This window comes from Struthio camelus, chromosome 3, assembly GCF_040807025.1.
Source record: "Struthio camelus isolate bStrCam1 chromosome 3, bStrCam1.hap1, whole genome shotgun sequence".
Lineage (NCBI taxonomy): Eukaryota > Metazoa > Chordata > Aves > Struthioniformes > Struthionidae > Struthio > Struthio camelus.
The window spans coordinates 142620603-142637524 of record NC_090944.1 but is presented as its reverse complement, the minus strand read 5'-3'; the positions used below and the strand labels follow the sequence as shown (position 1 = coordinate 142637524).

At 41.7% G+C, this 16922-nt stretch overlaps 1 long non-coding RNA gene across 1 annotated transcript; it reads left to right on the top strand.

Annotated features, from left to right (window-relative positions):
* The first annotated feature begins 6846 nt into the window (after positions 1–6846).
* On the top strand, positions 6847–13130 carry LOC138066908 (uncharacterized). The gene is made up of 3 exons (XR_011140603.1): positions 6847–7142; positions 7651–7914; positions 12589–13130. It is a non-coding gene; the product is annotated as an uncharacterized lncRNA (long non-coding RNA).
* The last annotated feature ends 3792 nt before the right edge of the window (positions 13131–16922 follow it).

Here is a 16922-nt window from a genome sequence, read left to right as displayed (position 1 = left end):
AGACTGTTTCTTGTAGCGGCTGCATGCGTAAAACGGGCATAAGCCATACTTGTCAGAACAACTCTACAGGCAATGGAGGGCGGGAGCACTGAAAGAAGGGAAAACAACCGGGTGCTTTCTAGTCCCATTGCTGTATGTGCTGAAGTAAAGTGCAGTAATACCAATTTTGCACTCATACATGCTAGCATGCAAAGAATTGCCATTGTAGTAGTAAATTAGTAGTATCAGTAATTGAAAGCATTAATGAACTTAAGATATTTAGAGAGAACATTAAGATGTGTTTGGCTCCTCCCTGCTTTATCTGGATATTGCTAGAAATTTATTAAGGGGTAATTAATATTAGTTAGAAACGGAACCTAAGAGAAATACTAACAAAATTGCTGTTGCTGACAATATTTTTAGCTAATGCAATGAGAAAAGCGTGCAATACATATTTTTACCATAAATAAGAGTATGTAGTGGGACTCACTAGAGGCTGATCAATTATATCAGAGTTAGAGGGTTTTGTGTTCAAGTTTTTAACTTTAAAAGTGAAAATAGTGTCAGTATTTATTTTGTCAGTTAAGGCTGTTAATATTAGCTGTTCTTGTGACCTTTTTTGCTTTCTAGCCTTTGTCCCAAGAAGGTGATGATACAGTTTAGAGTGCAGGAGGTTAGCAGCCATAAATGGAATTTGATACAAGGTTGCTTGAGGAATTTCCCAAGCTTACCAAAGAAAAACTTTAAAAGAGAAATGAGAACAACTCAATTTTTTTAGGCACGCTCGTGGTAGCATTAAATAGCTACATTAAAATAGCAAACAGCTCTTGGGGGCACCAGGGAGGCTCTGTGCTTGGCTTGGTTTGGAGTTCATTATATGGAGGCGGTTTGACTCGATCTGCTTTAAAGTCATTGGGGGATTTTCCACTAATATTAATGGGCTTTGATCCTTGATTTAGCTTGGCAGTAGATAGCTTCGTTGAACTACTACAGTTGGATGTGAAAAGTAAGTTATCAAATTGATGGCTCAGGATTTTGCAGTGAGTGTCTGGCCTACTACTCAAAAGTATTTTTTGAGTCAGTGAATCATCTTTTTAGATGCATCCTGAACTATCTAATGAAAGGTTTTTCCCCCTCCACCTGTATTTCTCAAAGAATGTCACTGGGAGAATAACCCAATGTCATCAACTGTCCCAACGGTGTAAAGAGATTTTAGCAGCATAAAATGGAAGTCTCTGGAAGTCTTCTCTTCCTTAGAAACTAGAGTTCACTCCCAGCTGTGTAAAGTTGCTACAAGTCTACGCCTAGAAAAAATCTCTCTCTAAGGCAGAGGGTTTACTGTGGTTGCAAGCAAAGGAGGAATCATACTAGAACTTAGGATTCCCGCTCTTATAAATACTAGCCATGAGTACCTGGGAAGTCAACACATTACTGGTCAACACATTTCCACTGCTTCAGTATCCTGCTGTCAGAGAACTGCTGCTGCTTTATACAAAAGTGGGTATTTTATTAAGTCATCCTTATTTTTCCTGGCTTTGAAAATCAAAACTACCATAAAGCCTTGTCAAAAAGTGTTAGTGTAACAGTTTCACTGGACATTTACTCAAAACATAGGCATATGATAAAAGTTAAAGAAGGTTCTAGTTGCCTAGGTATAAAAATTTAACTTAATAATTCTCTCAGAATTAACAAATTTCTTGCAATTAAGGGGGAGATCAAAACTCACTTATTAACTGGTGGGCTGGGATCATTACAAATGCAGGGGGAATTCCAGGTCTCTAGAGTAAATGATAGGCTTTTGGTTCTGCAACCCCAGAAGAAGAGACTTTGGTTACGTGGATTGAGGTTTTGGTCAGCTGTTAGCCACAGGAAGGCTAGAAGTCGTGAACAGCAAAATCCTGCAACTGGAAACCAAAGTGGAGGTATATTGGTGAAATATTGCTGGTTAATAATGTTTAACTGCTTTGGTGCATTAAAGTCTAAGGAAACAATAGTAAACCACTTTTGATGCAAATCAAGCTGAAAAATTAACTTCAGATCAGCTAAATATTTTTGTCATCTGCAAATCAGAATATAATTGGAGAAATGATCTTGAGGCTTTGCGGAGATATTCTCCTTCTCCAACAGACTGAATCTGGCAAACTTCAAGCCAAACTAACTTTACAAATCGGAGGGCCAAAATAACTGAAACTGGTTGCATCCTAAAGGCTATTCCCTTGTCATAAATTGAGATGTAAAAATGCCCAAACAGGGTATTTGTTAAATAGACTACACATATGTGTCTCTTACAAGTTTACTTGCATGTCATTAAAAAAAATGGATTACGCTTTAGCGGTTTAGGGGAAATAATATATAAAACAAAGTCAGTTGTCATTTTGGAATCATCTGTGACCCTTATGAGGAAAAAAAAAACCCATGAAACTTCTGCAGCGTAACACTGTAGGTGCTCTTTTTGCTAATTCGCCTTGAATGTTACTCCTTGCAGAAAGAGTTCCACAGAGTCTGGATGAACGCTTGTGTTTTGAAGATCACTTTTAGTTTTCTCGGCCAAAGTAGCATGCCTTTTTTCAATTTCTGCTCTCCAATGTAATGCACTTGTTGTAATATTTTACTGATAGACATAATGATTTGCCTTTTGCTGATTTCTAACCTTCCCTATAGGAGAAGGTTAGAGATCTGTGGAATACTTACTGCAGGTGATCTAAGCAGCAGACCCTGTACTGCTCAGTTTTCATCAGCTGTACCAAAGGGAAAAGAGCAAAAGCTTGTTTTTACTACTAAGCTGAGTGAATATGGCGTGGAAATCTTGTAATGGCAAGGTATCAATTTTGCAAAGTGATATATTTCAGAGGGGTTACTAAATTTGACTGTGAATAAAAAGCTTTATAAATGGAACGTTTAAGAGGCTATCTTTTACTTTTCAGTGTAGTTTGCCTTGACATACATCATTTCAATTTGGCAGCCCCAGCAAATGGATGGAAGCAATTCAGTATGATAATTCAGTATTGCCAAGAGGCTTCTTCTCAGTCTAGTGCGGACACATTCCGTGGTGGAACTTAAAGCCTATCCTAAGCGATAGAAAATAGGTCTAATTCCACACTTTGTTGTTCCAGCTTTACACCAAGACAGCCGTGATTTCAAAGGTACTTAAACTAGATATCCAAAGAGTAGATCAGCAACAACATAATTTTCAAGCTAAGGATTACTGAAATTCATGGTGATACATCTTGAACAGCAATGATTCAGAACAGGCAGGAAAGAAATGAAACTCAGCTGTACTTGCAAATGCACTGTAAAATAAGCAGTAGTTCTAGGGGCAGATTCTTAGCTATTGTTTACTAGCATAATTTGTTCAAGTAAATGGGCAGTTGCTGAGTTACACCACTGAAGTTGGCCAAAAAAATAGTAGTCTCTGATGTTCTCCCATTTGATACAAATGCTCGTTTTCATGAACACCTTTCAGATTGTATTTTCTTCTTGTAGTTTTCTAGCATGTTTATTTTTCTTGGTCTCTTGAGTGTTTTTGGCCTTGTGGGAACAAATTAGTCATTGTTTAAAGCCACAAAGTCACTGTCCTCATTATTAAAAGGTGAGAGAGAGAAATGCCTCGTAATAAACATTGTCAAGTAGGATAGCATAAACAGTCTTTTTAATTTGTTGCCTTGGGCTGAAAAACCTACTTTCCATCTCCTGTGCAAGACAAAATATGTTTTCTTATGCAGTGTTTCCATGGAGAGAGCGTTTTCTCAAGGCAGTTAATTGCATGAGGTGCTGTCCATGTAGGTACCCATTACACATCCATGTGCACGTTATATATCTCCTGCAAGGCAGTAAGTTCCTCTCTCAGTGTATATGACAATCGAAAGTGCATAGTAATGAAATGCTACTGTCAGAGACTGCAAATAACATCATAGGTTTAATTCTCTATTCCTTTATGGCAATTTAACTCTTCATCAGAAAGATGACTGTGAGATGCTCTTCACAGTAGCAAAAATCCAGCACTGAAGAACAGAGAATATGGCCTTACATAGGTATGAACATGTATACACAGTATGTCATGAAAACAGCACTAAAATCTAGCTGATTCTAAAAAGTCACTGATCTCCAGTGAAATTTGCTTGACTGTTACTTAAAGGCCACTTCCTTGCTACATAGACAGCCTTTGTTAAGCTTTGTTTACCCTTTATTATATACAGGGCTTACTACCGATACTTGCACAAAGTGCCTCAACTTTTTATTTTAATGTTCTGTTTCCAGATGTCTGTAACTTTGCAAACTTTTAACTCTTTGCATTGGATTTTTTTCATCACAGAATGCTTGAGGTTGGAAGGGACCTCTGGAGATGATCTTCCAATCCCCTTGCTCAAGCAGAGTCATCTAGAGCACATTGCACAGGATCGCATCCAGGCAGGTTTTGAATATCATGCTTGGTCTCTGCAATGACTGTGTGTGGGTTCCCCCCCCTCCCCCCCCCCCCCCGTAAAGGTTGAACCGTTATTTTTACAGTTATTCTCAAGAACATGGTTTGTAAAGTATACGTTGCTTTGCCAATGTTAGCTAAGACTTCTGACCGTATTTTTCTAAAGGTTGTAGCCCTCTTTCATTGAGGTGAAAACTTGAAATGTATAGTCTGGAAGATAAAAAGAAAAGCTGTCCCAGTGGAAATCTATCCAGATTCGGGCTCTACAGCAAACTGCATAATAGACGTTGGCCCTTAGTTTGCTGTATGTTCCAGCTTTCCCGTGCATGCTCATCAGCATTACTGAGCCCCCAGCACCGTTGTGAAGCCACAAAGAGCTTAAGGAAGAATATGGGCTCTGCAATTAAAGTCCCAGTTATCACAGAGGATGAAATGGTGCTGTGACATGCTATATTTGCGGAATTGCAGGTCTAATACAACTTTATTGATAACTTTTTTGTATTTCAGATTGTAAAATGAAAGTTAATGGAGCCTAAGGATGCTCTCAGATATATCTGATTAATTTATGCTGCGATCACTCTGGAATTCCTTATTTCAACTTCGCATCAGTTTAACTAAATAGAATTCATTCAAGTGTGTCACCTTCCTAAGAGGTAAGTTCAGTGAAAGAGTACCTCTTTTCACTGTTTGGTTTAAATCTATGTGATGTATTAGAAATCTGAAACTTAAGTAATTTTTCATAATGAAAAGAAGAATTACTATTGTTAGTCTGGTTATTTTTTTCAAAGCTATGAAGCTGCTCCAGGTTTGAGCTGGTGAAATGGGGACTGCAGTCTGATCCATTTCATGTATTCTTTTTATAGATGCTCTTGGGCCATATAGAATGAAGTATCCTATTTTTCTAGAAGTCAGTCAGATCATTAAAGACTAAGAACTCAACCTCATCCCTTGTATAGGATTACAAAAAAGGACTGTGGTAGATGAGCAATTTCTGGGCATAGGTTAATATTTCTAGATGTACCTGTTCTTTATTGTGCCTTTTTTCTTTTTCAGGGCAAACCGCCCAGACTGAGATTTGGCTCACTTAAAATGCTTAACAAGAACAAAATAAGCTTGGAGGAACTTCTCCCTTTTTTCTCTCCTGCCACCCAGGTGAGGTTGTGCTATCAGAAAAATTAAGGGCCAGATTTTCCCCTTGGATTTACTTGCACAGATTTTTGGAAGGTGAACAGGCCCGATTCTAACCTTACTTACAGCGACTTCAGAATTTCAGTACAGCAAAGAGTCTCCTGACCCCATGGCACTTCCATTCCCATCACAAATAGCCAAGCCATAATTGAGCCAGGCCTTCAGTTCATGTACACTGTTAAGCTCATCTGCATCCAAAGAGGATCAGAGGTTCAAAGTCATTTAAGACAAGGCATGTATTAGGTGGACTGCTGGCCGCAGGAACCTCAGTGGCCGTTACTGCAGCTGGCAAAGATTAGTGACAATTTATTCTGTTCAAGCATCTGAGCCAAAGTGCCACCAACCTCAGAAGAAAAAGAGATGATTCTCAGCTAGCGTTAACTGGAGTGACTTTGCTGGAACTGTGTTAACACATCTACAGCCCCTGTGCTGTTGAGCTACTGGAGCAGTTCTTTGTCCCATAACTGAGGAATGCCTCTTGAAGTTTAAGTTTTGGAATTGCATCTGAAGAATGATCAGGACAACTATGTGGTTACAAATTTGTCATTTTGTCCTATTCAGTTCGTCTGATATTTGCTTCTTTTAGTAGGTTGACTTATTTGTATAAATTAAAGAGAAGCAAGCATTTTTCAGTTTGGCCACAGCACAGACTGAACGAAAGAAACACTGTGAGGAATTCTTCAAGCATCTTAAAAGTTTGGGCTCTTTGGGCACATCTGTGTGGCGTTACCTAAATGACAGGAATTACAGCAGAAACAAGATCTATTAAAACAGAGAGGCTAGAACATCTTCTAGTAAGTTAAATTAGTTTAAATTGAAAGTGAAGGTGAGCAGAGTGTATGTATCCCTTGAAACCAATATGCGCTGATTCCTTTGCTGCATTGGCAGAGAAGCGTTTCTCTCAGCTTTACGGAGTCCTCTGTGCCCCTCCTGAGAGGGCAGCAGTCCCGTTCCCCCACCACTGTCCGTACGTAAAGCTATATAACAGATGTTTTATCCTTACTCTACTTGATATATCTCACTGAAAAGAGGTTGACTCATCGAAGTCTGTAATACTATAGCGAGATTTTATCCTTCTTGGAAGATATGTGCCTTGGCATGGGTTACCTCGTTTAAATATATAGGTGCGTTGTGCATGGTTTAAGCAAACGTGACAGCCAAATTAAATGGCTCACCGTAAAACTTAACTTTTTTTTCATTTTTCCTTCGAGTGTAACTAAACTCATCCCCTGCTGGAGCTGTGATTTGCCCCTGTCACCACAGCCCTCGCAGGCTCAGGAGCTCAAGGGAGGTCGTTCCCATATGCTGCTTAACCTCCCCCCCCCCCGCCTTCCCCCTGAGCCCACTGCCACCTAAAAGAGATGAACCGGAGGGGGAGATAAGGTGATTAAACCCCACTGCTTTCAATTCTCATCTTTCAGGGTCAAAAGTCCTAAAGCCTCAGGCCCTGGGAGAAAGGCCGCGGGGCCGGCCCGGGAGGGCAAGGTCTAACCTCTGCCCCTTCCTCTCACAGCAGAGCCCCCGTGGAGCAGGGCACCACCGTTCCACCCTAAAGGTAAGCACGACTTTTTTCTTTCCTCCCCCACCTTTCCTATTCGGCTTGCAAGCAAGCAAGGCTCTTGCCCTCGCCAGGGGGAGCGCCATTTCATCTCTCGCCAACGGCCCAGCTCCAGGGCGAGGCGATGCCCCTTTGCCGCAGCGGGGCTGAAGCGGCAGCCGGGCCCTACAGTTTGTGTTCCTCTGCGCTTTCTATAGGCACGTCCAAGTGGGAAGGCATTACTGATAAAATATGTTCAGCGCTTGTGGAGGTGCTTCCTCAGCTGGAGGGGCTGCGTGAGGAGGCTAGGTGTCTGTTATTTCCCATTTTTGTGCTGTTCCCCCCCCGACACAGGCCCCTGTGTGGGAGCGCGGGGTGGGGAACATGGCGGTGGCTGCCGGCTCCCTCTCGCTGCAGGCAGCCCCACTGGAGGCAGAAGGGGAAAAGAGGGGAAGGGCGGCAAGTTTAGGTGAGGCCTTTGACGGTTTTCTGGCTCCTGCCTCGCCTAACGCCCACTTCTTTGCAGATCCCTGTCCTGGTGTTTCTTTTCCGCTTGGTGGCAGCAAAGGAGCATCGAACAGCCTGCAGGCCGCGCCGCGATGGGCCTTTCTGAAGGCCCAGAAACCTCCTGAGGTTCAGAGACATCAGCAACAACAACAACAACAACAACAACAACAACAACAACAACGACGAGAGAGAGAGAGAGAGAGAGAGAGAGAGAGAGAGAAGAAAACCACAAGCCCCCAGAATCTTCATTTAAAAATACAAAAGTATTACTTATCTGAGGCAGGTGAGACTGCTTCTCCACCCATCAGGTATTCGTAGTTACAAATGCAGCTTTGTTACCCTAAATCTTTTTAACAAGGCCATATAGTAGACTGCATTGTGTCTTTTAATTTTGGCAGATTTTAGCAGCTTTTTATGAGCAAGCAGTTACATTTCCATATGCTCTCCTTAGTTTCTCTCCGGTTTCTTGGAGAGGTTTTAAAAATGGTGTGCGTAGATGTGTGTGTGTAGATGTGTATATATAATGTAATCTAATCTTTGCACAATTGGAAAGTAATATATTGATTTCTAAGTTCAGCTGAGTTTACGGACCTGTTTCTCCTCTCACTTACACCTGCTTTTTACTCATGGAAGGCTGTTAACTCTGATGGATTTGTTTCTAATTTACACTGGTGTAAGTGAGAAGCCGATCAGGCCCTTTACATTTCTGCACAGGATTTTGATAGAAGGCAAATACTGACTGAAGAAAAGGCAGCATATCTCAGCTGCAGACTGGAGAACAGGTCCCTAGCTGGTGAAAAAAGCCTTGTTCCGTGGACTCCAAAGGATGATTTGCTCTTCTTTGGGATTGAACTGATGCAGATTAACCACAAGAGCTAAGCAGGTGTTGACTTGTCTTCCCTGCTCACTCCCTGTTGGGCCGAGCTGGCATGATGTGCTGCGCCATGTGTTTTGTGTGAGATGAGCACATCTGTGCAGTGCCCCCCTTCAGATTAGAGTTGCGTCTCTCCCAGTGGGAAGGAAAAGGCAGTCAGGGGCTGCATCCCTTACCAGCAAAAGTGGATGTTGCTCTGTTAGTGGAATGATGCTGGTTTCCACCAGCAAAGATGTAGCCCCAAATACCAATTTTTTTTTTCCTACCATTTTCTGGGAAATTTTTTGAGGCAAGGTCTGATTCTCAGTGTTCCTCTGCCCCATCCAGTCACCAATGATTTCTTTGCCGCGGTTGGCCAATCAGGCTAGTGCATCACAGGTCCCAGAAACCTGTATTTTAGATCTTGAATTTTTGCTTGCATTTATAGCACTGTAAATCCTGGATAGACCCACTGACTCTTGTAAATCATGTAATGATTTACATCATTAAAGTAGTAAGGCATTAGTAAATGCTTATTTAAAGGACTTTCTTAGACCTAAGGTTTGATTCTACTTTAAAATACATATGGAGTGGCTCTAATGAAATCAGCAGTATTATGTAGTTGTGAAATCCCAGTGGGGGCAATAGACCTTATGCGTTCTCTTTTGCATTCCTTGAGCAAAACTTCTGGTAATTCACCCCTCTTGCCCCAGTTTCCCCACTGAATTTAGGAGGAATGCCAAGTCAAGTCGTTCATCTTCAGTCACAGCCCACTGACACATATAGTTACATTGGTCATCCCTTTTTTCTCCCCAGAATTTCAGCAGCGTCAATCTCTTTGAAGATTTTGCTCCTGAATCAACCCATTGGTATAACATTAACGCTGGCTCAGTCCCAAGATGGAGTCCCTGTTTGCACCTCAGCGTGTGAATGCAAAATACCCAGCTCCCAGAAGAAACCCAGCAGAGAATGAGCACTAACTGCCAAACCCTTTAGTTCTTTAGATTTATTTTTTTAAGAGGGAAAACAGATTATTATACACATGCATTGAGGAAAAAGGGGTTTTTATCCTTCCTCCCGCTTTCCCCTTTTCTTCATAAGCAATGTGCCTATACCTCCTGTGCTGCCTCCTGTAATTATCTTGAGTAACACAGAGAGGACATCTGTGCAACAAATAGAAGAAAAGGAATTACGGGACTGGGGCATCAGGGAGAGAACTGGCAGGGGCATCAAATTACGTCCTCTGCTAGGCAACTATATTGCCTAATCCTGTTTAAAAATCCTGTCAACCTCCTTAAAAACAGTTAGGTTTCTTGGCCCAAGGAAGCTGTTTCTGAATTCCGTTCCTCTGTTTAAGTTGTTGGTTTAATAACCTCTTTCTTGTTTCAAGTCAAAATGTGTCCATGAGCAGCTGAAATCCATTTGTTCATGTGTCAAAGTATTGCTTGAGCTTAAGTGGAAAACCCACTCTTGCTCCAACTGAAGTGAATTTTGTCCTTTTCTGATTGATTATGATCTCTGTTAATCTTGCGTTTGTTTTGTGATGGAGGAGCTAGGACTAAAACTGGTAGAAGCCGTTCTATAGGTGCCAAAAGTATCACACTAATGCTCCTTTGAGCTCAGGTGTCAAACAAAGTTCCCCAATGACTTTCGCTTAGTCTTTTGCTCGTATGACTTCCAAAATCTATCTGCATCCTAGATCTGTAAGCGAGTCCCTTGCTTGAATGTGGAACTTAATTCAGCTTTCTGCTTTGTAGTGAGTGGTATTTTTGTCTGCTGAAAGAAGTCACTGGACTTTTCAAGCTCAGCAGAAAGGCCTCTAATTTCAGCAAGCACTGGATTGGGCCCATCATTATGAGTGATTAGAAGAAAGGGGAAATTAAAGAACAGAACTTTTGAATGAGGAAAATAGCCAGAGGGGAATAGCAGTTTGCTATCTCGTGAATGTTACAAAGTGAGGGGTTGCAATGTTATCTACAGGTGCAGAGGCCTCGCCCTCCAATCCTTCCCCCCCCCCCCCAACCCCTCCAAAACGACAGCAAAAACCCTCTTGGGCTTGGATGTCAGCCAGAGGCACATGTTGCAGAGAAAATCAAATTGGGAAAAGAAAAGATTAACTCTTCTCACTCCATTTCTTTGAAAAGGCAATTAGGTTCAATTCTGCTCCTGGAGCATACGTTTCATCCAGCTCTGCAATGGCCCAAGTAACATCCAGTAGACAGAGGACTTTACCTCTTTGGAAAAGGTTGGGGTTTTTTTCTGCAGTGCCTACGAGGCCATTGTTACTGTTGTTGTCTACAGTAGACACACATGGAAACTTTTTTGTCTTACTTTATTAAATTAAATCCATTAAGGAAAGATTGGCAGCACCAGCTGAAGTGATATCATTTTGATTATAAGTTTATTATGCCTTGATGATGGATGAATCAGGGAAACAGACATTTTTCATGACAATGCCAGGTTAACTTGCTGGCTGTAGCTAAATATAGTTTTCCAGCTCTTTTCACTGGTTATGGCAATAAGGCCTCTAACGTTTGAGGTTCTGCTCATGTCACGGCTGACTGGAGTAGCATTATATTGACTTATGCCAGTTGCAGGTGTTGGTCTTCATGTGTGAGGTGATGTTGCAGATGGAACAATTCTGAATGGTGAAGCTGGGTTTTGGAGAAGCTTTTTTAGCCGTGTTCCTTAAAAGCAGTCCTTGAGAAGCCTGAACCTTCTGGTGAAAAGGATAGGACATCTCCTTACATATATAGCAGAAGAAAGCGTTCTTGATGTGTTTTATTGTAATATGACCCATGCAGTCCTCTGAGGGGAGGATGAGAGGGAATGGGAATAGATGAGCTCCCATGTGAGGGGAAGGGGAAGGGTAGCTCCTGCCGGAGGTGGCCTTTTTTTTTTTTTTTTTTTTTTTTTATGGTGGCCTTACTGATACTGTGATTTTAGGAAAGCTCTTTGAAACTTTTTTTGTGTGTGATAGGTTTCAAGTCAAGGTAATGCAGGCTTCAGCATAGTCTTTGCTAGCGTAGCCAAGGCAAGACTTTTACATAGTGATGCATGCCTTGTTTACACTAGATTTCTTAATGTCTGTATAATCTGCTGAACAGCCTATGTTGCAGACTGCTCCCCTTCACTATGTTCAAGTCTGAAGCACTTCCTCATTGAGGCAGGGTATATTGTTTGGCCTTGCTTCAGTTTTGTGTAAGGTCTGTCAAAGCATCTATCAGAAAAAGGTGCACGAGAGGGTAATGCTTGCTTGGTGCTAGAGAATTCTAGAGTTGCCTTCTCGGTGCTATTGCTCTCTTCCTGCTGTACTGCAGGCCCAACGTGGCTTGTGTTCTGGTCTCCTGGGCTGCCTATGCATAATATTTTTTCCATCTGAGGGTTTATCCACTCACCAGCATCACCATACTGTCTGAGTACTGCTGAGTAAAGCTGGGTGAAGGGTGAAGCCCTTAGTGGCCCTCCTGGCTCTGAAATTTGGTTTCCACTCTTCAGATGCATCTTTCTGTGTTGGTCTCTTGGTTGTGATTTTAAAAAATAACAATAACCTGTTTCTTTTTCTGTTGGCTTTTGTTGGTAGAAGTGTGAGCATGGCATTTTGTTGCTGTGAGCGCTGTTTTCTGGCTCTCAAGGTTTTTCTCATGCGTTAGGGAGTGTGAAACCTTGTATGCCACTTATGAATTAGCTGGCTGTCTTAGTAGTTCCCCTTCCTCATTTTTCTCCTCACTTTCTGTTTTTCTCCACTGACTCATGTGTAGAGATGAGTAATCACCAGAACAGTGTCTTGAAATGAGGTGCGGTATTGTCCTAAGTTTAAAAGAAGGTAATGCATCTTTTCTATGCAAATAATAGAATACTTATTTTAGATTTTAATTTAATTTGCTACCAAAAGTGAGCCACACAGCTTCCTACGGTCATTCGTAGAAGGGATGGGGTGGCTGGATCAAGCCATTCCAATTCATATGTCATTTTATGTGTATATCCATAGGAGAAAACGTTGCACGTGTGGTTAAATTGGAATATTTCTCTTGTGGAAGGTATATTGTTTTCTTTTATTTTCTTTCTCTTCTGTTTACCTTTGCTCTTTCTAACAAACACAAGCCCACCATCCCAACGAGAAAAAGGTAATTCTGTTTGCTGCTTTCTGTGGATGAGGATGAGCGCTGATCCTTCTGTATTCCTGGTGGTCATTACAGCTGAAGTAAAGAGTTTGTCCGGAGCTCCTTCGTGAGTATCTGCTGGAGCAGAGAACCCACTGTCAAGTCAGTGTTTGCAGTTTCACCGGGACTGTGTTCCAGACCTAGAGCTTGGGCTTCTCCAGATGCTGTTCTGTTCACTCAACCAGTCATTGTTTTTCTGTAAACATTTACCCACGTAAGGTGGGCTCCCTTTCGGAGGCTATTGCCTGAAGATCACAAAAGATGCTGTAATACTAATAAGGAGATTAAAGAGGAGAAGAGAGTAAAGAATGAACTAAAAAACACAAAGGAATAGAATGCAATAGAATGCATAACCACTCCTCTTTCTCGGTATTTACCCTGGAGCATTTCCCTCAGAGATCATCCTATAATGTCAGCTCTGTTTACTCCTTGAGTAAATGTCTGGTGTCACTTTAATAAATCAGATGAACTCTTCTCAAGGAGATATGAAGTCTGTCATTTGTTCATTAAGATTATTTACTATAGAGCATGTAGCTGAAATACAATAACTACTAAACTTGAAAAATAAATGGATGAAGCCTGCCTTAGTAAATTTTAAGGTAAAAGGGTGTGGACATAAATCAGTCAATACCTAGTTCAGATCATTATAGTGGGGTTTGATTCAGAAGCTTCTGAATCTGTTGAAAATAGTATACCATGTTTTAAGTAGATCCACGCACTAGATAGGGTTTAATTATTATGGGCCAGCTGTATGTGACAGGCTTCTTTCAGATGCTCCCTCATGTGCTGTATTGAACCTTATGAGATGTAACCTGCAGCTTGTAGAGTGGTGTAGGCAATGTGTGTTGTGGGTGTAGGCGTATGTACAATAGCAAAGTTGTGCTTTTACTCATGCAGTTTACTTTCTTCTGGGAACGGCAGCATGATGGTGCCATGCTACCACCACCTAAATTTCTTTATTTCTCTTCATGGGTGCTTTGCATTTTGTCAAGGTCATTGACATCTCTGTAACTGAAATGTTCCTGATAGGGATATGTCCCCACTTGGCTCCAGAGGTTGTAGTTATGGAAGAGAATCGGGACTGTGGGAAAATTAATAACTGTTTGATAGGTTTTTGTTTGTATGCCTCGTGCTTTCAAGCTACAGATTGTTTTTCAGTACACTTATAAATGTTGCTGGCATGATTCCTTGAGAAGCCAACAAACACCAACAGAGATCTGGCAATTCTAGGAATTTGTAGTTCGTGCTGCTTAATCCTGATGGAATTCCTCTGTGGCTGAGCAAGGCTCAGGGCAAGGGGAAGGCTCTGACATCTAGGCGTGTAATGAGATGGTGTAGAGAGCCATGCCTCATTCTGAGTGAGGACCTGTAGGTGTTTTCTGTCTGTGATCTGTGTAAGCTGGGATCTGCTGTGGACCCTGAAATCGTTCAGAGAGGACAGTTTAACTCTGTTGTGAGGGATCGTGAAGTTTCTGATGTCCTCCTCAGGATAAGCTTGAGTCAAGACTGATGGACGAGTGTGGGCATATTAAAAGCCACACTGCACCTCATAGCTCTTGCTCTGAGGGCAGCTCTGCCTCTAGCCAGGTAGAAGGGGGACCTGCTTGTTTATCGCAAGTGTTTCTCTCCCCACACTAGCAATAGCATAGGACTTCCCCCCCCCCCCCCCCCCTGTGATCCTCAGGTCTGCTGAAACAGCCTGGATAAGCAACAGGGAAGCTGAGGGGAATGCTGCCTTGCTCCCTAGATTTTTGTGAGGTCACTGGGGCACAGTTAATGCCCTCAAGGGCTGAATTACACCATGGATCTAGTGCCGGCAAAACCTCGACACTTGTGGGATCCGGTTGCAGGCCTCAGTTTAAGCTGTATTAAGTTTCACATGGAAGCCTTGTTTTGTAAAATCTTGAGCCTTGGTACAGCAAAGCTGTTAAAAATGTGCTTAGCTTTATACATGTGAGTAATCCCCACCTCTCTTTCCACGAAGGGAGAGAGAAGTACTGTTACAGAAGTCACAGCAGCAGAAGTCACAGGAGTATGTGTTGTACAAAGAGCTGTTTTGTAAGGCCTGCTCTTATCAGCCACACAGACTAGTGTCCTAGTACATCTCTGATCTGTATGACTGAAAAAGTGGTTGGTTGTTGTAACTAAGCTAAGGCAGGGTGGAGAGGAAAGAATCCTTCTATTTGAAAAGAAAGCAGCCAACGTGTTACATCCTGTGTTCTTCTGTTGACGTTTTCGTGTTTGTAAAACCTCACAGCTTGATTTGTCAATCCCATGAAATCATCAAGGGAATGAAATAAAAATACCTGGAAAGATTGTTTGACATGAAATCAGAGCGTGTGAAATGTACTAGACCACTCTGCTAGTCACTTGAAACAGAACAAGAAAAGAGAGAGAGAGAGACAAAGGGAGGTGGGGAAGGGACACAGCAGGCGATGGGAAATACCTTTCTAAATTTGTGTGGCCGAGGATCTCTAATGATAGGCTTTTATCCCATTACGTCTAATTGACACAGAACTTTACCATTAACAAATTGAGAAGTATTTACTCCCTGAAATATCTGGGACATTATGGCAACTTTCTTTTCCTGATGCTTTCATCAGGACTGTTATGGTCCGGCTCACATGTAACCTGGGAAGATGATCCAGCAGTCTTCAAAGTTAATGAAATGTCATTTGTCATAGGATTTGCAGGTGTGACTCGATTTCTGCATTATAATACATGATGGAAATAAGTGGCTGGATTGCAGGCCTGTTGCCAAGCATAATGCACATTCTGTGAGTGTCACTGGTGCAGCATTCCATAAATCTTACTAATAGCGAGAAGTCTTGAAATGCGTGATCTTTTTCTTCTAAGGTCAAGCAAGACTACTCAACAACTTAATTTTAGCTTTGCTGTCTCGGCAGTCAAAATGGCAACATTCAAGGAGGCTTTGCTTTTCAGTGTCCCCTTTTTGAAGAGTTAATTTTAAAGGACTTGATTTTTTTGATTTTTTTGTTTTGTTTGTTTGCTCGGTTAGTATGGAGCAAACTGGCTTTGGAAAAGGGTTTTTCCAGTAAGAACCCTTTTGTTTCATTCCCAGGCCAAGTAAAGCAGCATGTCAGAGTGGGAGAGCCGCAGAGTGGCCGCACGGTTGGGGAGGGGAAAAATCTGCAGATGACCGGCAGTAGCTTTATCATGGCTTTTGCAGGGATCCTGCAAAGGTCGAGATACGAAAGCTGCTGAAGTAACTTGCATACAGCAACGTGCTATTTGCCAGAGCTCCAATTGCAACAAATAGTGTTGTGTTCCTTTTAGGAGCCAGCTATTGAGTTGGTCTAAATCACTGACCGTAAGTGTCAGAGGGAGGCAAAAGAAGAAAAAAATCCAAACCCCTTCAGTTTGTCTTTCTTTGCAACAGATCTATAGTCTGTTCTTTCTTGAAAATGATGTTTTCACATGATTCCTGTTTGGATTTGATATCTATTTTTGCTCTCTCTGAAAGAGTAAGAAAGCCAAACGATGGAGAAGGGTAATCTTGATTCTTTGCTGCTGCTGATATGCAGGTTTGACATCCTTGTGTTTCATTTTCTGAACTGTTTAGTCAGGTATGCCCAAACCTTAAAATCTTCCAAGACTGAAGTGCTTGAAATGCACTGTGAGGTACCTGTCACAAGCCCGTTGAGAGTGAAACCTGGAAGTGCTCCCTATTGTTTGCTTGTTTCTGCTGCCACAGATTTGTGTCCCTGGGTATGATGTTGAGTCTCACAAAGGTGACAGGAACAGATTATCATCTGATTTTGATAGGTCTTTTGAAGTCCCAAGCTGAGTGCAGGTCTGTGTTGTCCTCTTTTTTTGCATTTAGTACTGAATACTGCAGTATTACATAGGGGATGAGGCCGGTCCACATTTGAGAAGTATTCATGTGAGTGCAAATCAAATGCATGACAGTTTAACCTTGCTGAAGGCCTAACCACTAGATTTTCCCCCAGTGACAGTACAGCAGTACGCTGTTGCACACACATCTTCCCTTCTAAATAATCTTTCTAAGACAAAACTACTTCTATAGTAGCTTTGGTGCTAAGTACTGAAGGACAAGCTTTTTTTTTTTTTTGAGGGATGTTTAGCAAAGTCAGGTCTTGTGTTGAAATCTAGCTGCGTTGCCATCAGTTATGTTATTGTTTTGGTTACACTAAAAATCATCATTTTATTCTAATAGTTCTTTGTATGTGTTCATTAATAAACATACATTAAAAAATTATTTTCTAGATCAAGAAGGTCACAGACCTTCTTGTT